Genomic DNA, 8369 nt, shown 5'->3' on the forward strand with positions numbered 1-8369 from the left:
TGTTGTTTTATTATGACATGTTTTGACTATCGATATATTGGTTTTGATATGGGATGTTTTCAGACTATTGGTTTTATAATTACTTAATTAAAAATGAAATTTTTGGTCTTGAATTTTGGGATGTCACAAGTTGGTATCAAAGTCTTGGTTTGAGGGTCGGGTATGCCAGAACTCAAACCAAGGACTTGGTATAAATTTTTTTTCAAAAGAAAACCATTTTTATAAAAAGGATTTTGAAAAGAGAAAAGGGTGAAGCAAGTCATGCATTTTGGTTGTGGCGTTTATGGTTTAGAGAAAAAAAACCGAGGATGCCATCTTGAGTTGAAATTTTTTCACATGTCAAGTCTGTTTCAAGTAACAATTAAGATCAGACATTAAGATATGGGACATAGCTTCAAAAACAAATTCTCCATCAGATCATATGTTCAGTAACAATAAAGTCTCGATTCTAATTGAAGTTGAGAATTGTTTGAAGTTTGCAAATCAAGTCTTTTTCTAGTAATAATTTAGATCAGACATTGAGATATGGGACATAGCTTCAAAAACAAATTCGCCATCGGATCATATGTTCGGTAACATTAAAGTCTCGATTCTAATTGTTCTTTTTTAATTGGAAAATTGTCCTTTAAACTATTTCACTTCTTTGAGAGTGTTTAGTACTTACAAATTGACCATAAAAGGAGCGAAATCAATAATCTTGTGTGTCTTGGTTCTAGCTTTAAATGTGGTTTTTGAATTTTTCATGCCAAGTAGTGTTTGTGAAAAGTCTTTGTTTGGAATTTAGAAGAACCATACAAATTATAAATATATTCTTGATTGTTGTCAATTGTACATAACTAAATTAAAAAACTGATACAAAATTGATTGTCAATTGTTTATATTTAACTTATGTTGGGTCAAAAATATGGTTAATACTTTGCTTTTCTGGGCAATTGTATTTTTATGTAATATTTTATGTGTTTACGGCTAGGTGGGTGTTTACGTCCGTAAACCCGTTCACGGTCGTGAACTTGTGTTCGGCTCATGTTCCCTATTAATATAGGTGTAAGGGGTGAGGAGTGGTGTGTTGGGTCAAAAATATGGTTTATACTTTATTTTTCTGGGCATTGTATTTTTGTGTAATAATTGTGGAGTTTTCGGTCTAGTTTACGGCTGAGTTTACGGCCGTAAACTCATTTACGACCCATTTGTTTCCGGCCCATATCCAATATGTATAAATAGAGGTGTTAGGGTGAGGAGTAGAGATTGATGAGTTGATGAACACTAGTAGTTTACGGCCAGAGAGAAACAGAGAGAGAAATCGTGTGTGTGAATCTCTTGTATCCGGATCATAATTCATATCAATACATACAAGATTCATATCATATTCTTCTTCTTCTTCTCTTCTATTTTTATCTAACATCATCCGTTTGATTGGGATTCCGCACCATCAAACGGATCTGACTGATACACGGGCAGATTAGGGACTTACAATTGGTATCAGAGCAAGGTTGTATCAGTCAAAAGGATTATTGTTTCGTCTGGAATCTTCAAAATTGGTGTTTACGGTCCAAGCTTACGGCCGTAAACACCGAGTTCTTGGGCCGTAAACTCTATTTGGGGCATTATTTGATCTTATTTTCTAGATATTTTTACGTTTTTGGATAGATCTCGCAAAAATAAGAGGGGGTTTGTTCTTTGTGTTTTTCATAAAAAGGGGTTTTTGATCGAGTTTTGGAGCTTCAAAGTCGAATTTTCACGTAACCGGAAACTGTTTACGGCCGGCGGCGGCATTGGTGTTTGCGGCTAGGGTTTCCGAGCTTGCGGCTCAAGGTTTGCGGTCGGCTTGTCTGCGGCTCACATTGGCTCGGCTCGGATCACGACTCGGCTCGGTTTGCGGCTTGGAGATCGGCTCGGCTAGGGAAGCCGGCTAAACAGCAGCAAGCTAGCTGCAAGCGCTTCAATAAAAAGGCAACAGCTTTGCGTCTGGCATGGATCGAACCCGGGCCTATTAAATCCTTCTTCCCAACGCCTTACCAGTTGAACCAAGGAACAACCTGTTATAAGCCTTCCGTTTTTAATTCTTAAACACTTCCAGTCGCATTCAAGTTTCGCAATTTTGACACTTTTAACCCCAAAACTCAATTCCTTTTTATTTTAAATTCCTTTTTCATCCAAAATAATAAAAATAAATAAATTAATTAATTAATTAATTAAAATTAATAGTAATAATAAAAATATAAAAATTAAAAAAAAAATTATTTATTTATTTTTTTAAACTTTTATTTTTTTTAAACTTTTAATTTTGTCTTTCAAGTTTGACCTTTGATTTTAAAATTTGACTTTTTCGTTTAACCTTTAAAATTTCAAATTTAACTTTTCGGTTTGATTTTTAAGTTTGACTTTTCAAGTTTAATTTTTTTAATTTGACTTTTAAGGTTGTTTTTTAAAAATAATAATAATAAAAAAAGGGGCATTTTAAATTTGACGTTTGCTTCTAATTGTTTTTTTAATTAATTGATTTTAAGGTATATGAGGGAATTTGAAAACATGAAAGAGAGTCGTCAGGAGACGTTAAGACAAAATTTCAACTTTTTCGATTTTATCCCTGGAGAAACCCTGGAAGCTCAGTTGCAGCGATTTACCACACTCACTACTAAGATGAATATAGCCGGGATCTTTTTGACCAAATCTGAGATAAACAATAGGCTATTGAATTCACTTCCAAAATCATGGGATATGAACGTGGCCATCATCAAGAAGACAAAAGATCTCAATCGTCTTACTATTGCTGAAGTAATTGAAGAGCTTGACGCTTTAAAGAGTTCTGTAAACTTTCCGGTCAATGAAGTGTCATGTTCTCATTCATGTGAAGTTTCATGTTCTCAATCATGTGAAGACACGATTAAATTTCTTCGGGAACAAATTGATGTATTTAAAAGAGAAGTTGAGGACCTGAGATATGAAGGATATCAACTCAGGAAACGATAGAAACCCCTGAAGGCTGAGTTGGAAGCAAAAACCAAGGACTTTAGGAAACTTCAGGAAGACTACAGTAACAAGTGTGAAAACTATGATTATGTAGTCAAACAAAACGCTGAGCTAGTGGCTGAAGTTGAATCTTTGAAAGGAAAGTTTGAAACTGCCAAACTTGATGTTAGAAAATATGATTTCTCAAGTGAGGTGGTTGCAAATATGATAGACCAAACCATGCAGTTTAAAAGGAATCAAAACAAGGGTCTAGGGTATGATAGTGTACCTCCTCCTTACAATCATAACTACACATCCATCCCCATGAAACAAGAAGAAATTGACAGGGAGACACATCTTAAATACGGAAAACCAGCTGGATTTGTGTCAGGAGGAGTTATTAATGTTGAAAATATTGATGTTTCTGTTACATGTGCAGGTAAAGTAACAGAGGATGAGAACAAGGAGAGTTCTTCTGAACAAACAAATGACTCCTTAAACTCTAAATCTGTTGCTTCGAACTCAGTTCCTTCTGATAGACCTGTCGTTGAGAAATACAGGCCTCCAATTCCAGCTCAACAAAGTGCTTGTCGCAACTGTGCGTGTGGGAAAAGCAAGAGACAAGGCAAGGATACGCCACCAGGGGCAGGAAGAGATAACTTCACAGTGAAGAAAAAGACTTGCTTTCACTGTGGAACACCTGGTCACATTGCTCGAAATTGTCCAAATCGCACGTATGTTCCCTACTACGCACAAAGCTGGCAGAACACGTCAAAAGGGAGACACTCCAAAAGATACCTCTCGAGATCACGATCAGACATTGACGACTGGAATGCCAAGAAGGACAAGAATTCAACTCCCAAGGCCAAGCATCCAGCCCACAAGGCAAAGAATTTGAATCCCAAGGGCAAGAAGGGAATGCCGGCCAAGAAGCCCAGTTCAAGAGATGCTCCTGTGAAGCCAAGACCGGTTAGGTCAAAGTCATCTAGGCAGACGGCTTCAAGTTTCAAATCAAGTGCTGAGCCACCTATCGGATCGAAAAAGAAATGGGTTAAACCCAACTACAAATGGGTTCCGAAGGCTCAATCTCCCAAATCAACTAACGATTCTAATATTTCTATGTATTCTGTTTGTGATAAACAGGACATGTCATGGGAGAGAGTATCGTGCAAGGATGACAAAGGTCGACCCGGTTTCAAAATGGACTGGGTTCCGAAGACCAACTGATCCCGCTCTGTGTCGGAGCAGCTATGGAGGCATATCATCAGACTTCGGTTTGTTGGTAGTGGCTGCTCCTGGCATATGATTGGGGACATCTCTCAACCGTACAACACTCAGAACATTGTTTGAGAGCATGTGTCCTTTTGCGGGCAAGGAAGAAAGGAAGAGATCACTCATGGGGTTAGTACATAACGACATGAAGAATTTTCGGATCTATTCTGAGATTACGTGTGTTGTTCTCAGACCTTCTGGATGCAGATTCAATCGATGAATTACGGTTTGCGTTTTCTTCTCTATACTCCTAAGTTTTTCTTAATCTGATTCGCTTTAAAGACTAATTTTTGTTTTAGGATAGCTTAAATTTGCGCATTAACTTTTGTTTCTCTCCTATGCACAAATTTAGGGGGAGAAATAAAAACAAAACAAAAATTAGAAAATTTTCAAAAATCCAAAAACATCAGAAAATCAGAAAATAAAAAAGTATATTGGTTATGAAATCTGTTTGAGGGAGATGTTTAGGGAAGTGATATTATCAAGTGATAACAGACAATTTGAGTCTGCGTAACGTACCCGAAGTTGAAGGGTCTATGCTCTGACTTGATGCGTCGGTAGGCACGAAAAATTTTAAATGGACTTGACTAGGGAGATTTGAACTTAGGAAATTTATAGACTTGACAAATCTTGACCTAGTTAGATACGTTCGGCCTGACAATACGACGCTCGGATAGGTTGAGCAGGGAGATATATATGGGAATCTACTCGTCACATTAATTGAACCCGTACTTGGAACCGTGGCTTAACTTTTCCTCGATGTGCGGATTCTGTCCTTAATTCCGGTTGGATGGGGCGACTGGTAAATTCCGATAAATTAGGTCTATAGAAAATCGTTTTCTTTCTTTCCGTTTGTTAGTCATATGTTGTCTCCTTTGCGTGACTTATAATCCGACCTGGTACACAACATATGCAACTCTATTTCTCTGCAGGATATATATATATATATGTGTGTGAAATGTATGTGTGAAAAACTTCTCATCTGTTAGCCATATGCTGTCTCCTTTGCGCGACTTCTAATCCGACCTGGTACACAACATATGCAACCTTCTTCTTCTCAACCCCTCTGAAGTAGGTAGAAATAGAATTCTGTATCCCTTCTCTCTCTGAATGGTTGTCTGCTCACCCGGTGTAAGGAGTACTCTGGAAGTTCTTGATGGATGGGGCATATCAGGAAGCGGGAAACACGTTCCAGTACACCTAAAAATTGAACTCATACAGATTGTCTATAGATCTCGCTGCTCAATTTAGGTGGACAACAATATCCCTGGTCGTCGTCAGATGAATGGTCCTTAAGATATAGTATCTAAGGAATTAGGATCAAATATAATTTTTAGGAACTTAAGTTCACCTTGTCTTGTAACAAATAGTATGTCCTAAATCTGTCATAATTTTTCGTGTTCAAGTGGACCACAATACCGACGATCGACCAGACAAAGATGTGAATATGGAAGGTACCGACAAGTGGATAAAGGCTGTCTAAAAACTTTGATCCCAAATCACCCTTAAAGTTATATATCATGTTTATTTTTGTTAAATTTATTATAGTTTCTTCTAATTTAAATATTAGGGGAGAATTAAAAATTAAAAAAAAAAATCAGAAAAATTAAAAAAAATCCAAAAATAGTGTTATTTCTGTTTTGTTTCTTGTTCAGAAAAATAAAAAATTACAAAAATATTTTTGTTTCCGTTTTAATTTGTGTGTTAAGTTTTCTTTTAGTTTTGTTTTGTCTTGAATAGTGATTTCAGGTATAGGTAAAGCTCATGGAGTTTGTGTTGAAGATTTCTGAGCCAAAGCCTCGTCCATGAGCATCGAAGAATTCTCATTCGAAGGAGCAAGAAATGAAGATTATTCTTTCAACATTCAATCCTTCAACCCCAGAAGCAAGGTGAAGCTGAAATTGAAGATTATGTGACGGATTGCATTGAAGCCTCCTCAATCAGTCTGCTGCTATTGTTGTACCTGCTGAAGTGATCTAGAAGATTTGTTCTCTCTGATTTTCTCTTTGAAGATTCTCAAGCTGAATGCGTTATCTTTCAAGAATCAGTACGTCAAGCCTCCTCACCTAATGTGCGTTCAATGCCAAATTCTGAAGAAAACCTCAAGTGCTCAAGATGAAGTCATTCTTTGAAGATTCATATGTTCATCCTGATGCTATGAAGAAATCGAAGGTTAAAGCTGAAGCCAAGCTCCCATTGAAGATTGACAAGAAGAGCCAGCTACTTTTTAGGGGGAGCTTGTTGGGTCATTAAGAAAAGAAAGCTATAAACCAAGGGGGAGATTGTTGGGTCAAAAATATGGTTTATACTTTACTTTTCTGGGCATTGTATTTTTGTGTAATAATTGTGGAGTTTTCGGTCTAGTTTACGGCTGAGTTTACGGCCGTAAACACCTTACGGCCGTAAACTCATTTACGGCCCATTTGTTTCCGGCCCATATCCAATATGTATAAATAGAGGTGTTAGGGTGAGGAGTAGAGATTGATGAGTTGATGAACACTAGTAGTTTACGGCCAGAGAGAAACAGAGAGAGAAATCGTGTGTGTGAATCTCTTGTATCCGGATCATAATTCATATCAATACATACAAGATTCATATCATATTCTTCTTCTTCTTCTCTTCTATTTTTATCTAACATCATCCGTTTGATTGGGATTCCACACCATCAAACGGATCTGACTGATACACGGGCAGATTAGGGACTTACATGGTGTGAATGTGAAAGAAGAGAGGAGCTTAAGTGTGTGAAACTTAAGTTTGATTTTGGCTTCTAGTTGTGCTTTTAATGGCTTTTGAGGTCTACGAGGGAAATGAAGACATGAAAGAGAGTCAGGATATGTTAAGACAAAAATTCAACATGTTCAACTATATCCCTGGAGAAACCTTGGAAGCTCAGTTGCAGCGATTTACTATACTTACTACTGAGATGAATATAGTTGGGATCTTCTTAACTAAATCTGAGATAAACAAAAAGCTACTGAATTCACTTCCAAAATTATGGGATATGAACGTGGTTGTCATCAAGAAGACAAAAGATCTCAATCATCTTAGTCTTGCTGCTGTAACTGAAGAACTTGATGCTTTGAAGTGTGGAAAAACAATGAGTTCTGCAAACATCCCGGTCAATGAAGTTTCATGTACTCCATCTTGTGAACATACGATTAAAATTCTTCATGAACATAATGATTTGCTAAAAAGCGAAGTCGAGGACCTAAAATACGAAGGATATCAACTTAGGAAAGGACAAAAACCCCTAAAGGCTGAATTAGAAGTAAAAATCAAAGACTTTAGGAGGCTTCAAGAAGACTATAGTAATAAATGTGAAAATTATGACTATGTTAAGAGACAACTTGTTGAATTAACTGCTAAGCTTGACACATTAAAAAGCAAATTTGAAACTGCAGATTTTGATTTTAGAAAATTTGATGTGTCAAGCAAAGTAGTTTCCAACATGATAGACCATTGCTTGCAATTTAAACATAACCAGCAAAAGGTTTTAGGATACAATAAAGTGCCTCCTCCTTTCAATCATAATTATCAGTATCAGCATGTGACTGAAGAGGAGATTACCAACGAACCATTCATGGTTTATGGCAAACCAATTGGTTTTGTTTTAGGAGGAATTATTAATATTGAAAGTACTAATGTGTCTACTTCCCCTACAGATCAATCCTTAACCCAGTCAAAGCAAGCAACCCGATTCACCGCCTACGTGCCCTTTACGCCCAGTCATTCCGAAGAACACTTGCCCCCCCCCCCCCCCGTCTTACTGCGGCTGAAGCTAAAGGATATGTTTCTGATAATGAAACTATGTCTGGACTTGATAATAAAACTGCGTATAAACCTGTTGTTTCTGTTTCGAATGAAAACTTTAGTGTTTCTAATGTTAAAATTGATGATACATCTTGTGATGCTTCTGCATCAGATCATGTTGAGTTGATTTTTTTGACATATTTGATAACTTGTTTGATAATCCTGATGCTCTTGATGTTTCTATTACAAGCACACCCACTCCACAAGTCACACAATCTGATGCACCCTCATTTATCGCACAATCTGTTTCTTGTACATGTTCTTGTGGGAAAAGTAAGGGTGTCATTAAAGAAAATAAATCAGAATAGGGCAGTACCAATTTCAATAACAATAAA

Source organism: Lactuca serriola, chromosome 1 (assembly GCF_051521515.1).
Source record: "Lactuca serriola cultivar US96UC23 chromosome 1, Lser_US96UC23_V15, whole genome shotgun sequence".
Lineage (NCBI taxonomy): Eukaryota > Viridiplantae > Streptophyta > Magnoliopsida > Asterales > Asteraceae > Lactuca > Lactuca serriola.